Source organism: Canis lupus, chromosome 1 (genome assembly GCF_011100685.1).
Source record: "Canis lupus familiaris isolate Mischka breed German Shepherd chromosome 1, alternate assembly UU_Cfam_GSD_1.0, whole genome shotgun sequence".
In the NCBI taxonomy this organism is placed as follows: Eukaryota; Metazoa; Chordata; class Mammalia; order Carnivora; family Canidae; genus Canis; species Canis lupus.
The window spans coordinates 74127401-74153490 of record NC_049222.1 but is presented as its reverse complement, the minus strand read 5'-3'; the positions used below and the strand labels follow the sequence as shown (position 1 = coordinate 74153490).

The following is a 26090-nucleotide window of genomic DNA, read 5'->3' as shown; positions in this document are numbered from 1 at the left end:
ACCTCAAAGATGGATGAAACGGATTTAAAAAAAAAATAAACAAAATTGATAAACCTTTAGTCAAACCTATCAAGAAAAAGAGAGAACCCAAATAAATAAAATCAGAAATGACAGTGGAGGAATAACAACTGAACCACAGAAATCGAAAGAATTATAAAAGAAGGCCATGAAAACCTATATGCCAACAAATTAGACAACCTAGAAGAAGTGGATAAATTCCTTGGAACATAAAATCTTCCAAAACTGAATCAGGGAGGGAGAAATAGAAAATCTGATTACTAGTAATGAAATTGAATTAGTAATAATAATTTAAAAACTCACAATAAACAAAAGTCTAAAACAAGATTAGCGACTTAATTCCTATTCTTACCAAACTATTCCAAACAATAGAAAAGGAGGGAAAACTTCTGAATTCATTCTACAACATTCTACAAGGACAGTATTATCCTGATATCAAAACCAGACAAAGATACTACAAAAAAGAAAAAAACTATAGGCAATATCCCTGATGAATATAGATATAAAAATCTCCAACAAAATACTAGCAAATCACATTTAACTATACTTTAAAAGGATCATTCACCATGATCAAGTAGGATTTATTCCCAGGATGCTAGGGTGACTCAATATTCCCAAATCAATTAATGGTCAATCATCACATTAACAAGAGGAAGGATAAAAACAATGTTATCATCTCAATAGATACAGAAAAAGCATTTGACAAACTGCAACATCTGTTCATGATAAAACTCTCAACAAAAGAGGTTTAGAGGGAATATACTTGTACATAATAAAGGCCATATATGAAAAACCCACTGTTAACATCATCCTAAATGGTGTAAAGTTGAGAATTTTTCCTCTAAGATCAGGAAAAAGACAAAGATGTCCACTCTCACTACTTTTATTCAATATAATATTGAAAATGCTAGCTGCAACAATCAGACAAGGAAAATAAATAAAACATCCAAATTGATAAGGAAGAAGGAAAACTGTCACTACAGAGGCCATGATATTATATATAGAAAACCCTAAGGAATTCACTTAAAAGTTATAAGAACTAGTAAATGAATTTAGTAAATCTGCAGAAAACAGAAATTTGTTGCATTTCCATATACTAATAACAAAGTAGCAGAAAAAGGAATTAAGAAAACAATCTCATTTACAGTTGCCCCTCAACTGATGAGTGGATAAACAAAATGGAGCATATACAGACAATGGGATATTCTTCAGCCTTAAAAAAGAAGGAAGTTCTGTCACATGTGATAATCCAGTGAAACCTGGGGACATTATGCTAAGTGAAATAAGCTACCAAAAGACAGAGCATGTATGATTTCACTTATAGGAGGTACTTAGAGTAAGCAAATTCATAGAGGTAGGAAGTAGAATGGTGGTCGTCAGGGGCTGACAGGGAGCTGTTGTTCAGTGATACAGAGGTTTAGTTTTGCAAGATGAAAATGTTGTGGAGATGGATTGCACAATTATGTGATATATTTAACACTTACTGGACTGTACACTTAGAAATGGTTAAGATGGGGGGGGGTCCTTGGGTGGCTCAGTTGGTTAAGCATCTGCCTTTGGCACAGGTCATGATCTCAGGGTCCTGGGATGGAGCCCCAGGTCAGGCTCCCTGCTCAGCAGGAAGCTTTCTTCTCCCTCTCCCTTTGCCCCTCTCCCCGTGGCTCAGGTGCTATCTCTCACTCAGATAAGTAAATAAAATCTTTTTTAAAAAAGAGAAATAATTAAGATGGTTAAGTTCTATGTTATGTGTTTCTTTACCACAATAGAAAAAAAATTGAAAAAGAAAATGGAAAAAAAAAAAAAAAAAAAAGAGCTTTCTCACTCGAGGAGCCTGGTGAAGCCCAGAGCTCCCAAACATAGGCTTGCTTCTCTTTAGTCGCACAGCTTTATCCATCTTATTTTTTCAAAGGAGACTTGGGGGAGCCCTGGGCCTCGGCTTCAAGCATTTTGCTTCACAAGTAGCCATCATCCATGATTGGACATAAAGTGAGCCTAGAGATTTCCTTTTCTTGAATTATATTATTTGAAGGTACCATGATTCCCCTCTTTATAGTTCTTTTTACTAGATTTAACAAAGCCTCTGTGGTCCCCAGAAGCAACTGCATCAGCGAATGATTAGAAATGCAAATCAGAATCCCATGCCTCCAGAAGCCCTTCATGGGGCTCTCATGAGCCACTAACGTTTGTGAAGCTCCACTCTATGTGTTGATATTTGGGAGATGCATTTTTTAAAGTAATCTCCACACCCATCAAGGGGTTTGAACCCACAACCTTGAGATCAAGAGTCACATGCTCCACCAGAGCCAGCCAGGTGCCCTGGGATATGCATTTTTAAAGATAGTAACCCATCCAATTTCTTCACCCCCATTAAAAATGAGAGTATTACATGTTGCTTGCCACTATATTTATCACAAAACGTGTCATCGTTTATTCAGAATCAGGACGAGTTTCTCTGCTCTCTTTACAAACCACTAGCTAGTCAAAAATCTCTCATGTACACTCACAGGGTGCCTCAGCAGATGATAAGCCATTTCATAATAAATCCAAGCCAGGAGGCATCTCAGGACAGTTCTTCAAAAAGCTTTTCCTGGGATCCCTGGGTGGCGCAGCGGTTTAGCGCCTGCCTTTGGCCCAGGGTGCGATCCTGGAGACCTGGGATCGAGTCCCACGTCAGGCTCCCTGCATGGAGCCTGCTTCTCCCTCTGCCTGTGTCTCTGCCTCTCTCTCTCTCTCTCTCTCTCTGTGACTATCATAAATAAATAAAAATTAAAAAAAAAAAAAAAAGCTTTTCCTTCCTGAATGTTTATGTCTTTATACTTGTCCTCACTTACCCCGTCCCTCTCTACTGGTGAGGGTCATTCAGACAGAAAAAGCAGATAGTACAGAGATTATTAAAGCACGTCAAGAAAAGCAAAGGCCATCACACCCTATGCTTAGTAATTCCCTTCTAAAACTCCATCATGCTTAGAAATAAAGACAAGGATTTATGCTCATGATAGCAACAAAAATGAGAGACAATTGGAATAGCCCATTCTGGGAATAGCTACACAAATTATGTGTACACAGCCATACAGTGGAACATGATGATGTCATAAAATGATATTTACAGAGAGTTTTAGTGATGTGATGAAATGCTTGTGATACCAAAAAGCAGAATATGAAATTGTGTATACACTGTGATCTCAACAGTTTAAAAAAAAACATAAAAGGACCAAAGAAACATACTATGTCTAAATATTAACTATGGTCATTTTTTTTTTTTTTTTGTGGAAAGAGCACGAGGATTTCCTGGTGTTTTTAAAAAATTTCTGTACTTTCTCTGGAAAAATACATTTAAGTTTCATCCCCTGGAGAAACACGTACATAGAAATCATTTCTCTTTTTATCTATTGATTCACAAAATATTCTAGATCTAACCTGCAAAGTTCTGTGACTCTTTCATCACTAGCTGTACCTGTGTGGTAGACACTGGTTATGTTGTGTGACTGTCCAGCATCTTTGAACCCCCTTCCTCTTGTGGGTGTGCGTGTCCCCCACAAGTGCCCACCCTAGGGAAGAGCTAGGCATCCCCCTGAAGCTCAGGCCCCTGATCTGGGCTCTGCACTCAAGAGCAGGAGGTCCATTCAGAAGACAGTGACACAGGAAGCAGGTACCACATGGATTCTGACTGGAGAGGACTGTGGCAGAGGCATATGACTTTGGGGCTGACAGACTGAACATACAATTGGACATTGGTCAGACCGCATATGAAAAAAGAATTCTGACCCAAACCTTTGCAAGCCTCTGAGGATCTGACCTTCTCTTTCTCACAGATTTCTCACTGATGTAGCTTTTATTGGCTCTCTGCCCCCAGTCAGGTTCTCACTCTCTACAGGGTTGCCCAGGGATCATCTCTCGTTAAATTGTTCCCACTCAGATCCTCACCTCAGGGTTTGCTTCCAGGGATATCCAAATCTTCACAGAGTTGTGACTTTTCTAGTTGTTTCCTCTATGTCAACTTGAACCTTCCCTGGGGATTCCCCTTTGAATATTGGTGATGTCCAAGAGGTGTTATAACTCATCAATCCAATGTTTTCAATGCCTCAGTGATCATTTTTTACAGCTGGCAATAGTATTTCAGTGCTAAAACCGGAAAAGTTCGAGGCAAACCAGGATGAGTTGGTCACCCTAGATATGGGCTACATGCCCCAGCTCTCCACCCTAGCCACAGCTGATTGCACAATATCAGATATCTGGCCAAAAAGAAGCCAACCCCTAGAGTGGGATGGGCCAATCAGATTTCACTTTTATAATTGGAGAGAAACAGGGAATTAGAGAATAATGGACCTTTCCACTAAAAGGCCAGACAGTTTCAGGACCCAGGTGGTCCCATGGTGTGCAACATGAGCTGAAATCATAAAGGGGCAGAGAGACAGGGAGAGCTCATCTTAAAAGAAGAAAAGTAGAAGCCCTATAGCTAATTTCTACAAGAGGGTCAAGACAATTCAATAGGAAAGAATAGTTTTTTCAACAAATGGTACTGAGACAATTAGATGCAAAAGAATGAATTTGGATCCCTACTTTGCACCATAAACATATAATTATGTGAAAGAGTTAAAAATATAGGACAGAAGAAAAGAAGAATAAGTCTTCATGACCTTGGAATAGGCAATGGTTTCTTAGATATGACACCAAAAGAACATGTGATAAATGGAAAAAATAGATTGGACTTCCTAAAAATGTGAAATATCTTTTTGTGCTTCAAAGGAAATGAAAAGACAAACTATGGAGTAGGAGAAAATATTTGCAAATCATGCACATATGATAATGGACTTGTCTCTTGGATATATAAAGAAATTTTATGACCCAATAATAAAAAGTCAAATAACACAATTAAAAATGGACAAAAGATCTGCATATATATTTCTCCAAGGAATATGTACAGATAGCTAATAAATACATGAAAAGATTATCAAAATCTCTAATCTCTAGGGAAATGCAAATCAAAACCACAATGGGATGGCTAAAATAAAAAGGACAGACAATAACAAGTATTGTCAAGGATACCGAGAAATAAAAACCCTCATACACTGTTGGTGGGACTCATATGGTGCAGCCACTTTGGAAAAGAGTCTAGAAGTTTCTCAAAAAGCTAAACATAGAGTTACTGTATATGATCCTGCAATATATCCCAGGTATAAATTCAAGGGAAATTAAGACATGTTTACACAGAAACTCAGACACAAATGTTCACAGCAGCAGCATTTGTCATAGCCAAAAAGTGGAAACAAGCCAAATGCCGATCACTGATGGATGGATACACAACACATGGCATATTCACACAATGGAATATTATTCAGCCACAGATAGAAACAAAATCTTGATATACGCTATAGATGAACCTTGAAAACATGCTATGTGAGGGGCATGGGGCTGGCTCAGTGGGTAGAGCATGTGATTCTTGATCTCAGCATTGTGAGTACTAGCCCCTCATTGGCATAGAGATCACTTAAAAAAATAAAACCTTATTTTAAAAAAGAAAACATTCTAAGTGAAATAAACCAGTCATAAAACAACCCCACATAGTGTATGATTTCATTTAAATGAAATATGCAAAATAGGTAAATCCATAGAGACATTCAGATTCATGGTTGCCAGGGGCTGAGGGGACAAGGCATGATGAGGAGTCATTGCTAATGAGTATGGGTTATTTTTGGAGTGATGAGATGTTCTAAAGCCAGACAGTAGTCATGGCTGTGTAATTCTTTGGACATACTAAAAATGAATATATTCTCTCTTCTACAATGATGGATTCTATGGTATAAGAATAAACGTAATAAAGCTGCTATTAAAAAAAAAAAAAAGTCCGCAGGAGAAGGTAGCAGATCCCTGGTGGAAGAAGTAAATGGGCATGTGGCCCATATGAACAGGCTCTACTCCTGGACGACCAGCCTCGTTAGGTCCTTCCCCTCAGATGTCGGAGAGTCTGGTGGTGAATCCTTTCCTTTAATCCTCTCTGTATCTGAGCTAGTTCAAATGGGTATCTGTCACTTGTCCCCCAACAGTTCCTGATTCACATATTGATTGAATATGGTGGGCCTTGGTTCTAGCCCACTTGGGCTCATGTTGCCCCTGGGTGAGGTCAAAGCTATGGGTCAGGCTTTGGCTTGGTTTAAAAAGCAGCCGAGTGTGTGCATCTTCCCAGACGTGGAGTGGATTTGTGAATATGGTAAACATATCCCCACAGGAGAGATGTGACTGAGTCCAAATGGATATTCTCAAAACTTTCCTGAAAATCAACAGCTTTCAAAAAAAAAATGCTCACTTGACAACTTTCTTGCATTTATTGAGTAAAACACAAATTAAATTGGTACTACAGATTCCTAATCAGGTTTGCCTTGAAATCCCGACACCTTCTGTCTTTGGTAAGAGGTCCTAACCATGAATTATTTAGATGCATGTTTGTCTGATTTCCTGCTATGCAGCAAGACTCACTTGAATATGAATATGTAATTTTGTTGCCCATGGTTTCTTCAGGAAGAAACCTTTATTTGAAGATACCCTATGTTACTTGGGACAAGATTCTGTAAAAACTAATTTAAAATGTTTGGTTTGCAGGAGTAACCTTCACCATCTATAAAACAAACGCTGAAAAAAAATCCCCATTTTCTTGAGACTCTTTTGTGTGAGCTTGTTTAGTTTAGCGTGTCTTGTATTTGGGAGAAAATTGGTTTTATGCTAAAGACAAATCATTTTGCACATTTTGCCTTGATTGTGGGAGATAATGCCTAGTTTTTAGAAAGCTTGTTTTATTGAGACATTTGCAATTTAATAAAAAATATAAATTTAGAGCAGCAAGGAGAATACCCACAACTCCTTTTCATTTTTCTCTTATGCAATGAACAAATTGTTCAAAAATCTTACTAATGTGAACATGTGTAGCCATTAGAGGATATCCCCAGTAGGGATCGGTATTCCTGCCTATAAGGCATGTGCTGCTTCCTCTGGCTGCCTGTGCTCTACCTATACCCCTCACCCTCACTTCCACCTCTCCACCTTCCACCTCACCACCTCATCTCAGAGCTCCCTGTCTCCCAAGCTAAGTCAGACCCGTCTGGTATCCTATTCTTTTTTTTTTTTTTAAAGATTGATTGATTGATTGATTGATTGATTTATTCAGAAAGAGCAAGAGAGAGGCAGAGACACAGGCAGAGGGAGAAGCAGGCCCCACACAGGAAGCCCGACTTGGGACTCGATCCCGGGACTCCAGGATCACACCCCAGGCTTCAGGCAGCGCTAAACCGCTGTGCCACCGGGGCTGCCCCTGGTAACCTATTCTAAAACCTGTACACATATCACACTGTATTGTAAATAATGAGAATGTGAGCTCCTGGAGGGCAAAAATGTATCCCTTTTATCTTCTCTGTGATCCCACCAAGGACCATAGATCCTGACCCAGATAAGCATTCCACTCATGATTGTTCAGTAAATGGATGAATGAATGACTTATCTCCAGGAAGATTTTCTCTCCACCAATTCCCAAAACGGTTTTATTATAGACCTCTCTGTTACTGGTTATGTGGCCCACACTTATGGTGAAATCAGATCCTATGTTCTCCATAATGAAGAGCAGAGATTCTCAAAGAACAATGCAGGTTCTGAGCCCGTCCAGGAGAGATCAGGTAACAGGAGAGTTACCTGTCAGCTGCAAAATGGGAAAAAAAAAAAGGCATGGGTTGAGTTTTCATGGAGTTAAATGGACACTTCTTTTTTTCTGAGATAATTCTTCTCTTACATTTTTTGGTATTAAAAGGTTATTCTTTTTTGATTTGGTGAAAGAACTAGAAAGTGAGACAGATACATACACACAATCTGGGTAAGATACATAACAATACAGGACATTGATGTTATACTACTTATTTATCTAATATTATATGTATATTGTCATTCTAATGAGGTACCTGGCTGGTTCTGTTGGTAGAGCATGTGACTCTTGATCTCAGGGTTGTAAATTTGAGCCCAATGTTGGATGTAGACATTACACAAAAAGAAAATCTTGGCATGCCTGGGTGGCTCAGTCCGTTAAGCGTCCGACTTTTGACTTCAGCTCAGGCTATGATCTCAGAGTCATAAGATCGAGCCCTACACTGGGCTCCACACTGAACATAGAGCCTGCTTAAGATTCTCTCTCTCTCCCCCACCCTTGCTCCTCCACCCCTCTTGTGCTTTCTCTATAAAAAATTAAGATAAATAAAATCTTAAAAAAATAAAAACAAGAAACCTAACCAAAATGCAGTGTTTTTTTGGGATGAAAGGATTGCGATTTGGGGGTATACAGATTTAGGTAGAAAGCCAAATAGTGTCCCAATTACAGGGAGTGACTCAGGGTATTATGGAAAAAGAAGAGATTAGGTAAATTTTTAAAATTTTATGTTGAAGTATAGTTGATATATAATGTTATATTAGTTCCAGGTGTACAACAGTGATTCAACAATTCTGTACATACATTAAGCCATGCTCACCTCTATACAGGTAGTTACCATCAATGGTAACAATGTTATTACAATACTATTGAGTATATATTCCCTATGCTGCATTTTTCATCTCCCTCACTTACTTATTTTAGAACTGGGAGTTTGTACCTCTTAATGCCCTGCACCTCTTTTGCTCATCCCCCCACTCACTTTTCTTCCCTCTGACAACCACTAGTTAGTTCTCAGTATTTATGAGTCTGTTTTTGTTTGTTTATTTGTTTTGTTTTTTAGGTTCCACATATACATGAAATCATATGGTATTTGTGTTTCTCTGACTTATTTCACTTAGCTTTAGGTAAGACCCTTTAGGTCTATTTATGTTGTCACAAGTGGCAAGATTTCATTCTTTTTTATGGCTAAGTAATATTCCACTGTATATTTGTACTACCTCTTCTTTGTCCATTCATCTATTGCTGGGCACTTGGGTTGCTTCCATAGCTTGGCTACTCTAAATAATCCTGCAGGGGTGCCTGGGTGGGTCAGTCAGTTAAGCATCAGACTCTTGATTTCAGCTCAGGTTGTGAGATCAAGCCCCACGTCAGGTTCTGCACTCAGCAGAGTCTGCTTGTCCCTCTTTCTTCCCCCAGCTTGCATTCTCTCTTTCAATAAAAAAAAATAAATTTAAAACTCTTAAATATCATTTGAATAGTTCTACAATAAACACAGGGGTGCCTATATCTTTGCAAATTAGTGTTTTCCTTTTCTTTAGATAAATACCCAGTAGTAGAATTACTGGATCGTATGGCATTTCTATTTTTTAAATTTGAGGAAGATCCATACTGTTTTCCACAATGATTGCACCGATTTACATCCCTACCAACAGCACACAAAGGTTCTCCACATCTTTACCAACACTTGTTATTTCTTGTCTTTCTGATACTAACCATTCTGACTGGTGGGAGGTAATAAATTACTGTGGTTTTGATTTGCATTTCCCTGATGATGAGTGATGTTGACACATGTGATCTTTCCCTGTGTCTCCTGGTCATTTGCATGTCTTCTTTGAAAAAATGTTCATATTTCTTTCTTCCTTCCTCATCCTTGGAAATAAGGATGCTCCATTTCTCCAAGTAGAGAAGGAACTTCTCACATAAGGATCCTATGATCTGCTTCAGGGGAACACCACAAAACCCTTCCTGTACCTGCTGTTTCTCAGATTCCCTCACTTTGAAATATTCAAAATGCCAAAGTGTCATATTTTGGGGTAGCATGTCCTGAAACCCCATCAGTAAATGTATGAATTACATCTTTATAATAGTTAATTATATAATATTATTTGTTACAATTTATTATATATTTTATGTATATAAAATGTGTCATATAATATATAATGCAATCTCCAGTCCAGCCCCACAGCTACGCTCTTCTACATTCCATTCCTACCATCCCAAAGCCTTGTCTCTGTAGCCCCAGCCTGAGTCCTGAAATGCCAGGAGACTGGCTGGCCTTGGCTGGGCTTGCCGTACTCTTGTCCCTACCTTGGGCCTTGTATACAGAAACAACTGCATGAAATGATGATAAACTCATTATGTGGTTGTGGATTATTATATAATCTATGACTGATACCAGAATATCTTCCTGGTGGCATAGTAAGAACATGAACCCAGAAATAGATGTCATAACTAGGTGACATAGTTCCCCTAAGAGAATATTTGCAACCATATAAATTAATTGTGCTACAGTTCCAAGGTTTGCTTGAAATATAAGAGTTTAAAACACTCTGGTCTGGGGCTTCTTTTGATGTGGGGTATTTTACACCAGATCTCCTGACCCTCGCCACCACCACCTTGAGCTTACCTCTGAGGAGGAGACCCTGGAAGCCACCTCACCCAGAGCTCCCTTCTTGCTAAAAGCTCTTTAGGCTTGATGCAGGCAAATGTAATTTGCATACTATTTCTATGCCTGAGGTTTTCCCTATTGGGGTCCCGCATTATCAGCGTGGGCCCTAAATGCAATCAGTGGTATTCTTCGCAGAGGAAGGTAAGAGGGAGAACTGACACAGAGATGGACGTGTCAAGATGGAGCAGGGAGAGATTTGGAGATCCCAGCTTTGAAGACTGGGATGATGTGGCCACATGTCAAGGAATGCCAGCAGCCCCCAGAAGCTGGAAGAAATAAGGAGTGGATTTTCCCCTAGAGTCCCAGGCAGGAGCACGGCCCTGCCAATACTGTGATTTTAGCCCAGTGATACTGATTTTGGAATTCTGGTCCCCAGAACTATGAGACAACAAATTTCTGTCATCTTATGCTATGGTGCTTGTGATGGCAAATTGTTACAGCAGCCACAGGAAATGAAACAGATTGTCTAAATCAATGTTCTGGGGACACCTAAGTGGCTCAATGGTTGAGTGTCTGCCTTTGGCTAAGGGCGTGATCCCAGGGTCCTGGGATCAAGTCCCAAATCAGGCTCCCTGCATGGAGGCTGCTTCTCTTTCTGCCTATGTCTCTGCCTCTCTCTGTCTCTCATGAATAAATAAATAAATAAATAAATAAATAAATAAATAAATAAATAAATAAATAAATAAATAAAAAAATCTTTTAAAATAAATAAATCAATGCTTTGCATTCATTCAGTAAAATACTTATTAACCCACTGCAAATGATCACGTAGAAGTACACTTGGTGATGTGGAAGATGGTAACTCATATATTAAGAAGAAAGTGCCTGCTATGGGGCACATGGGTGGTTCAGTCAGTTAAGTGTCCACTCTTGCTTTTGGTTCAGGTCATGATCTCAGGGCCAGGACTCAGCCCCACCCTGGGCTCTGTGCTCAGCGGGGAGTCTGCTCCAGATTCTTTCCCTCTGCCCCTCCCTGTGCTGAGTGTGTGTGTGCTCTCTCTCTCTCTCTCTAAATTTTTTTTTTTTTTTTTTTATGATAGGCACACAGTGAGAGAGAGAGAGGCAGAGACACAGGCAGAGGGAGAAGCAGGCTCCATGCACCGGGAGCCTGACGTGGGACTCGATCCAGGGTCTCCAGGATCGCTCCCTGGGCCAAAGGTAGACGCCAAACCACTGGGCCACCCAGGGATCCCTCTCTCTCCCTCTCTAAAATAAATAAATAAATCCTTAAGAAAAAGAAATGCCAGCTATAGCTATAGAATGATCGACTTGGCACATATACAGTCAATCCTCCTTACTTGCAGATTCCACATTTGTGAATCTGCCTTCTTGCCAAAATTAACTTGAAATCCCCAAATCAATACTCATGGTGATTTCACAATCATTTGTGGTCATGCCCAGAGAGGCCGAAAATGGGAGGAGCCTGATGCCACCAGCCCCAGTGGCCTTGTTTCAGATCATACTGTAAACAGGTCCTTTTTGCAGCCCATCTGGTCCCATGTTTTTCACATTTTTGCGTTCTTTGTTGGTGATTTCACTGTTTAAATGGCCTCTGCATACAGTGTTGAAGTAGTGTAATGCTCCTAAATGCACGAAGGCTGTGATGTGTCTAACGGAGAAAATGTGGATGTTAGACAAGCCTCGTTCAGGCAGATCTCTAGCACTGTTAGCCATGAGTTTGCTGTTAGTGAATCAACAATTATATTAAATAAGTGGTCTTTACACACAAACATATATAAAACAATATCATGTATTGATCAGTTGATGAAGATGTTGCAATCAGAGGTTCCTAGGAACCTAACCCTGTATTTCCTGTAGAGGCAATGGTTAAATATTCTTTAAGCAGTGTTTTTGTGGTGATTTTAAAGGACGTGACTCCTGTGAATAATGAAAGCTAACTGTATATCGATTTAGGTAAATCTTATGTGACATATAGATGTATACAAGTGTGTGGAAAAATCTGAAAGACCATGCAGACATACAATGGTAATTATCTCAGGATAATGAATAGAGTTAAAGTCATTGCCATTTTCTTATTTTTGCTACCTGCATTTTCTAATTTTTTCATAATGTATTACTTTAATTATAAATATTAAAATGGATTTGGTGCATCTTCACACAAAAAATCCATTCAACATCTTCAAGTATTTGATCATTTTCACAGTATAATAAAGCATGAATGAATAACAGAATAAGAAGTTTCTTTTTTTCTTAAGCCAGAATATGAACTTCCAGGTTAGCAGGCTGCTTTCAACTTTTAATTCATTTTGATGCTGCTTGCCTTTATCCTCAGTCCAGGTTTTCATTTAATGAGCATGTCTGAAAGCTTCTCATTAGCTACTTAAAGCTGATTGAAATTGGGGTGCCTGGGGGACTTAGTCAGTTAAGCATCCAACTTTTGATTTTGGCTCAGGTCATGATCTCAGAGTCATGAGATTGAGCCCCGAGTCAGGCTCCATACTCAGCGGGGAGTCTGCTTGAGATTTTCTCTGTTCCTCTCCTTCTGCTCTTCCCTGTTGCTCTGTCTCTTTAAAATAAATAAATCTTAAAAAAAAAAAAAAAAAGGGCTTACTGCACTTTTTTACAGCCCTTACAGCCCCTGGGTGGCTCAATCAGTTAAGTGTTTGCCTTCAGCTCAGGTCATGATCCCGACATCCCGGGATCGAGCCTGGCATGGAGCTCCCTGCTTGGTGGGGAGTCTGCTTTTCCCTCTCCCTCTGCCCTTCCCCCTGCTGTACTCTCCCTCTCTTTCAATCTCTCTCTCTCATGAATAAATAAAATCTTTTTTTTTAAAGCCTATTAAAACTGAACTTGTATTTAAAAATCAAAACTTTCCTTTAATGGGATGGATGGACAAATAAGCTGTGTTATAGCTAGATATATGGAATAAAATATTATTCAAACATAAAAAGGAATGCACTATCAAGCCATGAAATGACATGGAGGAAATTTAGATGCATATTGCTAAGTGACGGAAGCCATTCAGAAGGGGCTACATACTGTGCGATTCTAGCTACATGACATTCTGGAGAAGACGAAACTATGGAGACCATAAAGGATCAGTGGTTGCTAAGGGCTTGGAGGGAGCAAGGGAGGGAGGGAGGTTTTTAGAGCAGTGAAAATATTCTGCATGATGCTTTAATGGTGGTTAGATGTCATTACATAAAATCCACAGAGTATACGGCACTGACAGTGAACTGAAATCTAACTATGGATTTTAGTTAATAATGTAGCCACAGTGGCTCATCAGTTGTAACAAACGTAGCACACTATATAAGACGGTAATAATGGGGCCGGGGGCAGGGCCAGGAGAGGGAGGATTATGGGAACTCTCTGTACTTTCCACTTAATTTTTCTGTAAATAATAAACTACTTTTAAAAATAAAACCTATTATAAACCAAACCAAGCAAACACTCATTTAGTTTCTTTTGAGAAGTATAAGGGAATGTGTTGGCTTGCATTGGGCAAAATAGAGCTACGATCTTTTTTTTTTTCCCTAGAGGGGGTGGGGAGAGAGAGAGAGAGAGAGAGAGAGTCCCTGCCCACGGGGGGGGGGGGGGGCGGAGGCACAGGGAGAAGGAAAGGGAGAGAAAGAATCCTAAGCAGGTCCCAGGCCCACCACAAAGACCTACACGGGGCTCAATCCCACAACTCTGCGATCATGACCTGAGCTGAAATCCAGAGTCAGACAATTGAGCCATCAGGAGCCCTAAGAGCTATAATCTTTTAACACCATCAGAAGCTTGGCTACCAAGTTTCCCAGTTAAGGACAACATAAACTCCAGAACATTTTTCCTCCATCTTTATTGTCCAGTCATTTTTCAAATTGAATATTAAAGGCAACAACTTAATTTGTTGTTTGATTCTACACTTATGAGATTTAAAATATATTTTGTATTTTTTCTTTGTTTTTCTTAAAATCAACATGACTTCGTTTACCTTAAATAGCCTATCTTATTTGTCATTTTTTCTAAGCCAAAATCTCATTGTGGCTACTTCGGATTATTTTTGCCATTTTTATTCTTTCTTATCCATTCTGGTTTACATATATTTATAATATTGTATGTGTACATATGATAAGACTTTTAAAAAGTATCAAACATTGTAACAGTAATGCAGATCAACACCAGAAAAAATGCAGACTCTCAGGAAAAAAAAACTGCCCACTTTTGCTTTTTCACATTATTTTTATATGTTGTAATCATTGTAGAAATACAACATTGTATCTTCTTTGTAATAATTATAATTCCTTATAATTATATGTATTTTCATATTTTTATGTAGTTTTGACAATTATAATTTTAGAGGAAAGATATTTCAAGTTAAAATAACACAATTAGGGGATCCCTGGGTGGCTCAGCGGTTTAGTGCCTGCCTTTGGTCCAGGGCGTGATCCTGGAGACCCAGGATCAAATCCCACGTCGGGCTCCCGGCATGGAGCCTGCTTCTCCCTCCTCCTGTGTCTCTGCCTCTCTCTCTCTCTATGTCTATCATAAATAAATAAATAAATCTTAAAAAAAATAAAATAACACAATTATTATTTATTTTTTATTTATTTTTTGGAGAGAGCAAGTGCTCATGCATCCAAGCTGGGGGCAGGAGGGAGGCAGAGAGAACCTTAAGCAGCTCCACACCTAGCACAGAGCCTGATGTGGGGCTCCATCTCACAACCTTGAAACTGAAATCAAGAGTTGGATACTTAACCAACTAAGCCATCCAGGTGCCCTAATACAATTATTATTACACACAGTTTGTTTTTATTTTTCTATTTTATAAATAAAATGCATATTAAAGTGTTAACATATGTAGCTTTACACTTTTTAAAAAATATGTTACTTTTGAATACATTTCTGGATAAAAGATCCCTGATCTTTTAAATTTTGCTGCTACTATAGGCCAGAAATTCATTTATAACCAGAACTATGTGTTATCTTGAGGCAGATTTGTCTTTAGTACATTTTGGACTTTTTATCTCTCATTAGATAAAATTATAGAATGCTTCATATCAATAATTCCTAGATATAGCAATGGTTCAAGTGTAAACACTAAAAGCAGAAAAAAGGAATAAAAGTAAACAGAAAATACAGTTTCCTGAAATCTTGAACAGGAAGATGTTATTAAGCCTAAGGCAAATAAATAAGCCAACTAATAAGTTTAATAAGTGAAAACTAAAATTCCCTACAGAGCTGAGGACAAAATGCAAGCTGAGAAAATATATTTGCAACACATATGACAGTCAGTAGCCTAATGTACACAGAGTGCTCATAAATTATTAAAAATGGGTGAATAGTCCCATAGGAAAACATGCAAGATGATGAGAACAAAGGCAAAAGAAATGTAGATAAAATTAAATCTTACAACTTGCAGTCCATTGACAAATACTTGAGACCGGCAGAGTATGACGATCCTCAAGGAGTTCACAACTGCCTTAATGTCCATGATTTGCTAGAAGCAAAAAGCAACCTTAGCATGATAGTCTTTAGGCAGACCTCCTGTACATCTTCTTTAACATAGGAGAATCCTTTTGGAAACATCCTTTTTCTCTATCTTAACTTAAAAATATATAATTATTCGCTCCTCACAAGCTCAGTGTAGCATTTTCTGACCAAAGCCCTGTTCCCATGCTTTAATAAAAACCCCTTTTTGCACCAAAAATGTCTCAAGAATTGTTTCTTGACCATTCACTCCGGGCCCACATCACATCAAAAAGACCAGAAAAACAGAGGTGGTTCAATATCTGCATATTGATCAATGTGAGACACTATATTAATGAAAGAAAGGATAAAAACCATATGAGCCTCTCAATAGATGCAGAAAAAGCATTTGACAAAATACAGCATCCATTCTTGATATGAACCCTCAATAAAGCAGAGATAGAGGGAATGTACCTCAACATCATAAAATCCATCTATGAAAGGCCCATGGCTAATACCATCCTCTTTGGGGAAAACCTGAGAGCTTTTCCCCTATGGTCAGGAACATGACAGGGATGTCCACTCTCATCATTGCTATTTAACATAGTACCAGAAGTCCTAGTCTCAGCAATCAGACAACAAAAAGAAATGAAAGACTTTCACGTCGGCAAGGAAGAAGTCAAACTCACTATTTGCAGAGGACATGATACTCTATGTAAAAAACCTGAAAGACTCCACAAAAAAAAATTGTCAGATCTAATACATGAATTCAGCAAACTCGCAGGATATAAAATCAATGTACAGAAATCTGTTGTATTTTTACACATCAATAATGAAGCAGCAGGAAAGGAAATCAAGGAATTAATCCCAGTTATAATTCCACTAAAAAAAAATAAGATACCTAGGAATAAACCTAACCAAAGAGGTTAAAAGATCTGTACTCTGAAAACTATAGAATACTTATGAAATTGAAGAGGACACAGGAAATGGGAAAAAAATTCCATGCTCATGGACTGGAAGAACAGACATTGTTAAAATGTCTATATTATTTAAAGCAATCTACATATTTAATTCAATCCCCATCAAAATACCACCAGCATTTTTCACAGAATTGAAATAAACAATCCTAAAATTTGTATGGAATCACAAAAGCCAAAGCAACCCTGAAAAAGAAAAGCAAAACTGAAGTCATCACAATTCTGAATTTTCAAGCTGTGTTACAAAGCTGTGATCATCGGGATCCCTGGGTGGCGCAGAGGTTTAGCACCTGCCTTTGGCCCAGGGCGCGATCCTGGAGACCCGGGATCGAATCCCACGTCAGGCTCCCGGTGCATGGAGCCTGCTTCTCCCTCTGCCTGTGTCTCTGCCTCTCTCTCTCTCTCTCTGTGTGACTATCATAAATAAATAAATAAATAAATAAATAAATAAATAAATAAATAATAATTAAAAAAAAAAAAAAGCTGTGATCATCAAGGCAGTATGGTACTGGCACAAAACCAGACACATAGATCAGTGAAAGAGATAGAGAACCTGGAAATAGACCCTACAACTATATGGTCAGATAATATTTGACAAAGCTGGAAAGGACATTCAGTGGAAAAAAAAAGTCTCTTTAGCAAATGGTGTTGGGAAAACTGGACAGCAACATGCAGAAGAATGAAACTAGACCACTTTCTTACATCATACATGAAAATAAATTCAAAATTGATGAAAGACCTAAACATGAGACAGGAAACCATCAAAATCATAGAAGACAACACAGGCAGTGACCTCTTTGACCCCAGACATAGCAACTTCTTACTAGACATATCTATGAACGCAAGAGAAACAAAAGCAAAAATGAACTATTGGGACTTCACCAAGATATAAAACTTCTACACAGCAAAGGAAACAATCAATAAAACTAAAAGCTTGCAGAATGGGAGAAGATATTTGCAAATGACATATCTGATTAGGGGTTAGTATCCAACACATATAAAGAGTTTACCAAACTCAACACCCAAAAAACAAATGATCCACTTAAGAAATGGGAAGGTGGTACCTGGGTGGCTGAGTCAATTAAGCATCAGACTTCGGCTCAGGTCATGATCTCAGAGTCCTGGGATCCAACCCTGCATCAGGCTCTTTGCTCAGTGGGGAGTCTGCTTTCTCTCTCCCTCTTTCTGCCCCTCCCCTGACTTGTGCTCCTTCTCTCTCTCTCAAATAAATGAAATCTTAAACAAAAAAGAGATAGAGAAATGAGCAAAAGACATGAATAGATATTTTTCCAAAGAAGACACCCAGGTAGCTAACAGATACACGTAAAGATGCTCCACATCACTCATCATCAGTAAACTACCAATCAAAACCACAATGAGATACCACCTTACACCTGTTAGAATGACTGAAATTAACAACATAGGAAACAACAGGTATTGGCAAGGACACAGAAGAAGGGAACCTTCTTACACTGTTGGTGAGAATGCAAACACGTGCAGCCACTCTGGAAAATAGTATGGGCAACTCAAAAGGTGAAAAACAGCACTACCCTACAATCCAGCAATCACACTACTAGGTATTTATCTAAAGGATACAAAAATACAGATTTGAAGGGATACGTGTGCCCCAATGTTTATAATAGTGGCATTACCAACAATAGTCAAATTATGGAAAAAGCCTAGGTGTTCATCGATTGATGAAGAAATAAAAATGTAGCATATATATATGTATATATATAATGGAATATTACTCAGCCATCAAAAAGAATGAAATCTTTCCATTTGCATTGACATGAATGGAGCTAGAGTGTACTATACTAAGCAAAATAAGTCAGAGAAAGACAAATACCAGATAATTTCACACATGTGGAATTTAGGAAACAAAACAGATAAATATATGAGAAGGGGGAAAAAAGAGAAGGGAAAGGGGGAGGCAAACCATAGGAGACTCTTAATGATAGAGAACAAACTGAGGGTTGATGTAGGGAGGTGGGTGGGGGATGGGCTAGTTGGGTGATGGGTATTAAGGAGGGCACTTGTTATGATGAGCACTGGGTTATATGTGAGTGATGAATCACTGAATTCTACTGTGCAAATAATATCACACTATATGTTAAGTAATTAGAATTTAAAGAAAACTTTGGAAGGAAAAAGCATAAAAGATTAGATATAAACATAGCCAACAGACATAAAAATGTACTCAATTTCTTTCATCACAGAAGAAATGCCAATTAAGTTAATGAGATTATTTACATTTATCTGATTGACAGAGATAAGTTTTGGTCACAATTGGGCTCTTGGGTAAATGACAGTATAAAATGGAATTGCTTTTTAGAATGCACATCTTCGACGTAAATTATAGCTTGGATTTCCCAGAAAGCAGAACCTGAGGCAAAGGTTTATGTAGCACCTGTTTATCCCCAGAAACAACAGTAGAGCAGAGTAAGCAGGGCTGCAGGGAGACCATCTGGAGTGTGCACTGCGACTGGTTGCTCATTCTCACAGGACTGGCTCCTGAGAAGCCCCCACAGGAAGGATGCTGGGGACATCCCATCCAGAGGAGAGAAGCACAGATCCCCTGGCTCTCCACTTTCTGGTCAAAGCTTCTCCCCGTGGGTGTTATTCTCCCACTCTTGTGCATCACACACATCTTGCAGAGTCTACCATCAATCATGAAGGAGAGTAGATTAAAGAAATTATGGAAAAACTGCTACAAATATTTTAAACTATGGAAATTATAGTTGTATGCCCATCCTGGGACTTTTCCCTGCAAGGTAATATGGAATAAAACTAATAAGCAATTATGTGATATTCTAAATTCATAATTTTCAGGGTTTAATTGAAGTATAATTGACAGACAATGTTATACTAGTTTCAGATGTGCAATGCAGGGACTCAATAATCCTTTACATTACGCAGCGCTCATCACAGTTAAATGCAGTCACCATATGACATTATTATAATATTATTGACCATATTCCCTCTCTTGTACTTTTTTTTCTTTTTTAAAAAGAGTTTATTTATTTATTCTTGAGAGACACACACAGAGAGAGAAAGAGACAGGCAGAGGGAGAAGCAGGCTCGTGGGGAGCCAGATGCAGGACTCCATCCCAAGACCCCGGGATCACGCCCTGAGTCAGGGGCAGACGCTCAACCGCTGCCCCCCACTCCCCCGGGCGTCCCTGTCTTGTACTTTTTACATCCATGACTTATTTATTTTGTAACTGGAAGTCTGTACCGCTTAATCCCTCTCACCTTTTTCCCCCCATCCCATCACCCTTTTCCCCTCCAGCAACCACCAATTTGTTCTCTGTGTCTAAGAGGGCTTGATTCCCCCTCCTGGCTGCTAGAAGCAGTGCTGCTATGAACCTGGGGGCCCAACCAGAGCTCTTTCTAATGGCTTACCAGGAGGGCCTGCAGGACCTGCCTGCATCCGGGTCTTCCCCGCCGCCAGCCAGGGCGCAGCTATCCCCGGCGTCCGCTTGGTGCCCTATGGGTCCATTTCTGACCTCCCCCGTGGCTGTGCTGGACAGGTCGTCAGAGCTCAGTCTCTCCAGTATCACCACTCAGTCACCTGCCTTCTGTCCCAGGCCCTTGTCCCAGGCCACAGGAGCTGGCTTGGCTTGGAAGTGGAGGAGAGTTAACCGACCAGTGGGTGTAGCAGGTATGTCATGCGCAGTCTCCCATCCTTCCGGTGGGCAATTCTGGGAGCTTCCTAGAGGTCTCAGGAGACTCGAGGGACCTGAATAGCACGGCTTCAGGTTGGCGCGTCCTCTTCCCTGGCCCTCCCTGCAACCTCGCCCGTGTGGCCGGGGATCACCTCCAGACAGGCCTGCTCCCAAGCCTTTGCTCTCAGGGAACTTGAAAAAGTGCAAGGGTGGCCCTTGCTTCTGAGCAGTTGGCTTGCAGTGCTCCTTTCTGCACCCTTCCCGGGGCGCCAACCGTCGGGGGACTGAAAGGACCAGAGGCTTCTACGAGGGGAGAAGCGGGGGACCCCTGGGAGGCGTCAGTGACTGGCACGGAGCTCCCGGGGGAGCTGACTTCATCCTCACAGAATCCTTTCTTCTGCCGGCAGTTCTCAAGGTGTGGTCCCTGGCTGCTGGGGCCGGCGGTGGCGGCGGCACCACAACCGAGTAGACAGACCCCCTCCCAGTCCTACTGGGTCAGAACCTCTGGGGTGGGCCAGCAGATTGTGTTTTCAGAAGCCCTCCCAGTGATCCTGGGACGCTGAAGTTTGTGAACAGCTGCTTTATGTTTACCGCTGGTTTGGATAAAAACAGCATTTCCTTACCTTGACCTACAGATGCTGCATGTGGGGGGAGGAGAGGTCCTCCCCCTTCTCAGATGCTCACACCTGGGAAAGAAAAGAATATAAGCCCTTATATTATGTGGAACCCCCCCCCCCTCCACACACACACATACACAAATAAAGGATTTTTTCTTTTTTAAATAGCAGAGCAATTACTACCTCAATATAAGGCTGAAAGCAAAGCCTCAATGAACTTACATTTTTTTCCTTTTAGTTATTATTTAGTTGGAATTTGCCTACTGGTAATAAACTTGTAAGTTTTACTTTATCACACTTTCTACGACTGTTCATATGATTTAGTTATTTCAGGTGCTTGTGAATTACTGGTTAGAGAAATTACAAAATAATAGTGTGAAATTAATGATGGTCACCAAATTGTATCAGCAGCGAGTTTTAGAAGATTTGCTTTTCAGATTTATTTATTTATTAATGAGAGACACAGAGACACAGGCAGAGGGAGAAGCAGGTTCCATGCAGGGAGCCTGATGTGGGACTCGATCCCGGGTCTCCAGGATCAGGCCCTGCGCTGAAGGCTAGCAATGCTAAGCCACCTGGGCTGCCCTAGAAGATTTTTCTTAAAGGTGCATTGGATTCTGTAGGGGAGGGAAAAAACAAAACAAAACAAAACAAAACAAAACAAAACAAAACAAAACAAAACAAAACAAAAACACCTTTTCTTTCCCTCTTAGGTTGAGCACCAGAGCCCTGCAAATTAAACTGACAAAGATAGATAAACAGGAGAAAAGGTTTATTTCATAAGCACATGAGAAGCCTCACAGAAAAGAAGTGAAAACCCTCAAAGGTAGTGAAGCCTGGGGGCTTTCATACCATTTTAACAAAGGGCAATAAATTGTGCTGAAGTGACAAGACAAAGAAAAAGGTTTTGACTTTCAGGAGGAGTAAATTGTGCAAGGGTAAGAGAGTCATCTTACCCTTGCTGGTACAGAAGAACAGAGAGTGGGATACTGTTGCAAAGGGAAATTTTATGATCCGATTTTGGGCAGAAAGAGAGAGGGCAGAGAGTTCAGAAGAGAACGCTGCAATGTAATGTGTGATTCAAGGGGTTTTTTTGATTCATTTTATTTCAAGAAAAGTTTATCCTGCTTGAGATTCTCTCTCCCTCCCCCTCTGCCCCTTCCTCTACTCATGTGGGTGCTCTCTCTCTCTCATCTCTCTCTCTCTCTAAAATAAAAAATAAAAAAACATCTTTAAAAAAAGAGAGAATGAAAAAAGACAAGTTTACTAAGCCACAGGTTGCACTGTGCTTCTAAGAGGTGCTTGGCTAGCAGAATAGATGGATGTGTGTACAGTCGCTGCATCTAGTGGCTAAGAGTGTGTGTTCATATGTGTGTGGGAGATGAGAAAGTGGTTCAGAGGAGGGAGGGCTACTGTGTGTGGTTGGGTGGGAGGCCTAGAAGGGTTCTCAGAGGCAACAATTTGCATGACAATCCACCCCCAAAATCGAGAGCTTATAATAACAAATATTTATTTTTTTCACTCACAGTCTGCAAGTTGGTAGGCAGGAGGGGTCAGGTCTGCTCGACGGTGTCTCACCCACTTTGGACCAGTGGCTGCTCCAGGCATGTTCTCGTGGCAAATGGCAAGGATGCAAGAAGACAAGTGGAAACATGCAGTACTTCTAAGGTACTTGGCTTAGAACCATCATAATACGGCTTCCACGCACATGTCTTTGGCCAGAACAATTCAACACAGCCAAGCCCGGCATCCCTGGAGTGGGGAAATATACTCTGCCCACACTAGTCGGAGGAGGTACAAAGCCATAAGGCAAGGGGGGCACACAGTGTTAGCCTGGGGAGAGAGATGGCCAATGGGAACCATATAGGGAGGTAAGCAGGGTTTTGAAGGATGAATAGGAGCAGGCTGGGCAGTGGGAGTGAAAATTCCATTTCCTAACAGGCCTAGCTCAGCCTGGAGCCATTATAGGTTCCCTCAGCTGGCAGTTACTGCATTTCTGGGATCCCTGGGTGAGAGAAAGAAACTTGACCACCTACTCTTCTCTACCTGAGACCTTATTTCTTAATCTTTCTAGCACAGTCCTCAAAGGAGTGCCCTGTTTGAGTGCCCACTGGTCAGTCTCTTGCTTTTTGTTCAACCTGAATGTTGCAAAGGTGAACTGGGAAGAAAGGTCCTGGGTAATCGTGATCATTAGGAGGAAAGTTGTTACAGGATTTGTGTCCCCTCAGTGCCCAGGTTCTTGGTCACACTGCTTTAAAGAACAAAGAGGAAGCACAGATCAGTAGTGGGCAGCAAAGCAGAGTTTATTGAGCACAGGTACACAGCTCCTGGAGAGGGAGGGGGACCCGAGTGAAATGCCCTAGGAATTTCTAAGTTTGGGGTTTTTATGGGGTCTTTTGTGGAACTTTCTTAAGCAATCAGGGTGTGCTGAGTTGTGCCAATCAGGGCTTTGGTCCTGTATCTGTCTACCTATTAGGTCTTGTTTTACAGACATCTGGGGGCTTAGGTCTTCACTGCCCTTTGCCATGATATTGACAAATACTTTTGTGGTTAATTGCTTTATTTTAGGACATTTTACAGAAGTCATTTCTACAAAGGCTGCAAAGCAGGATGCTAGTATGGTCTGTCTAACCTGCAAAACAGGATGTCAGTGCTGTTTTATTTGAGGTGTCCTGACCCCATGTCTTCTTGCTGGGGACTCTGGCCCTGACTACCTAACTGTCCAACTCACTGCTAACAAGGTGATTGGTGACATTGGGAAGCACCTCTGTGCTCACAGGGTGCATGTGGTCCCTCCCAGGGAGTGAGACCTAGAGGCCCAGCTCGCCAGCTTCTGGCCGCCCTGCTAAAGAAGCTCAGTGTCTGCAGTGTCCTCATTCTCCCCCTCTCCCCCTCAGTTTTATTGAAATATAATTGACATATGACATTGCAGAAGTTTTGGGTGTACAGCATGATGATTTGATATATATACACGTATACATGCTGTGAAAGGATCACAATTAGTTAACATCCATCACCTTGTAATTACAGTTTTTTCCCCTGTGATGAGAAATTTTAAGATCCACACTCTTAGCACCTTCCAAATATGCAAAACAGTATTTTTTTTTAAGTAGGCTCCATGGCCAACATGGGACTTGAAGTCATGACCCTGAGATGGAGAGTTATGACTCTATGACTGAGCCAATTAGGCACACCTGGAATAGAGTATTATTAACCATAGTCCCCTTGCTGTACTAATTATTACATCCCCGAACCTACTTATTTTAACCTGGAAGTTTGTGTCTTCTGACTCCCTGCACCTGTTTCCCCTACCCCCTGGCAACTGCCTCCCTCTTTGTATCTGAGCTTGATCTTTGTTGTTTTTTGTTTGTTTCTCAATTCCACATATAAGTGACATCGTATGGTATTTGTCTTTCTCTGTTTTCAGACTTACCTCACTTAGCTTGCCTGTCTCCGTGCTCCCCCTTCACCCTCCTTCCCCTCAGCACCTACACGTTCTCTCTTGGCTCCTCCAGCCTGCCCATCTCCTGCCTGCCCTGGGCCTTTTGCACTGACTGTTCCCTCTGCCTGAAATGCTCTCCCCTTGAGTTTTTGCAGAACTGGAACCTTCTTATGACTCAGAGCTCACTTTGAATGTGTCTTCCTAGGGCCAGCTTCCCTGATCACCCAATTAAAAGCAGCACAGAGTTCCCATCTCTTGCTCTTTATTCCCTTAACTAGAAACTCTCATTATCTAGTCTCTTTGCATATGTGTCTATGTGCATCCTTATATGTTTGTTGCTGTGTCTACACACCAGAATATAGAGACAGAGCCCACCCCCTAGGAGTTGCTCAGTAGATATTTTTCTAATAATTAAATAATTGAATGGGCTCTCAATTCAATAAAACTACATTTTATTTTATTTTCTTGTTTGAACTATACTTTTAATTTGCTATTTCTTTTTTGGGTTCTTGCACAAAATTATTACCCAGAATCACTTGTGCCAGACTGTGGAGAATCATATCGTATATACTTATTGTTCATTCTTTACATACAACATATATATGTGTGTATATATATACATATATATGTGTATATATATATACAAAGAATATATACATACATATACATATATATGTATATATATCCACACACAAAATATATATATTTATATACACATACATATTGCAATTATAAGCAAAATTCTAAGAGAATATTTTTAGGGAGCTTCAAAAACTTTTTTTTAAAAAAGATTTTATTTATTCATGATAGAGAGAGAGAGGCAGAGACACAGGCAGAGGGAGAAGCAGGCTCCATGCAGGGAGCCCGATGTGGGACTTGATCCCTGGTCTCCAGGATCGCGTCCTGGGCAAAAGGCAGGTGCTAAACCACTGCACCACCCCAGGGATCCTGGGAGCTTCAAAAACTTATTCGACAGTTTATATGGAAATATAGGAAGAGGAAGAATGTGTAGGAAGAGCTAAAAAGAATTTTGAAAGAGAATAGTAACCAGAGATATATGTACAAGAGTGTACCTATAGCCTTGGACACATCTTAAGTGGGATCGGGCCTGGGTATATAAGTTATGAAACATCAACCCAACGAAATATCATGTGGTCATTAAGAAAAAAGAAATAGCTCCTTGTTTGCCAACATGGAAAGATCTCTAGATGCTAAGAGAATTAATGGTATGTGAAGAATTAGTTCGTGGCAGACTAAGCATTTGAGGCATCAGATGACATGGTTGTCCTTCCCCACCTTGCTGCTGAGAACAGAGACACAGAATCCTCAAGGCTTGACTTGGGGTCTCTGCTCCCACTGGGGATGCAATGAGATAGACCATGTCTTTGTACCAAGAACAGTTGGAAGGCACTGAGTGATCTCAGGCAAATGTGAGAGCTGAACATGATTGGGCTTACATTTTGTGAAGATTATTCTGGCTGACATGTGGACAGTAGATTAGAGAGGATTACAGAGGGATTAGCAATGATGCAAGGAGACTAGTTGGGTAATCCACAGGGAAGATAATGGTGGTTCACAATATGGAGGTGGTGATAAAGATG

The 26090-nt window shown here is 40.3% G+C and overlaps 1 long non-coding RNA gene across 2 annotated transcripts; it reads right to left on the bottom strand.

Annotated features, from left to right (window-relative positions):
- Window positions 1–7530: 7530 nt before the first annotated feature.
- On the bottom strand, window positions 7531–25159 carry LOC111096422. Of its 2 annotated transcripts, XR_005354041.1 has the most exons (4): window positions 22574–25159; window positions 20168–21116; window positions 15730–15816; window positions 7531–7702 (listed from the first exon to the last, which is right to left on the bottom strand). It is a non-coding gene; the product is annotated as an uncharacterized LOC111096422 (long non-coding RNA). The 2 variants fall into 2 exon arrangements; XR_005354042.1 differs by lacking the exon at window positions 15730–15816.
- Between the last annotated feature and the right edge of the window lie 931 nt (window positions 25160–26090).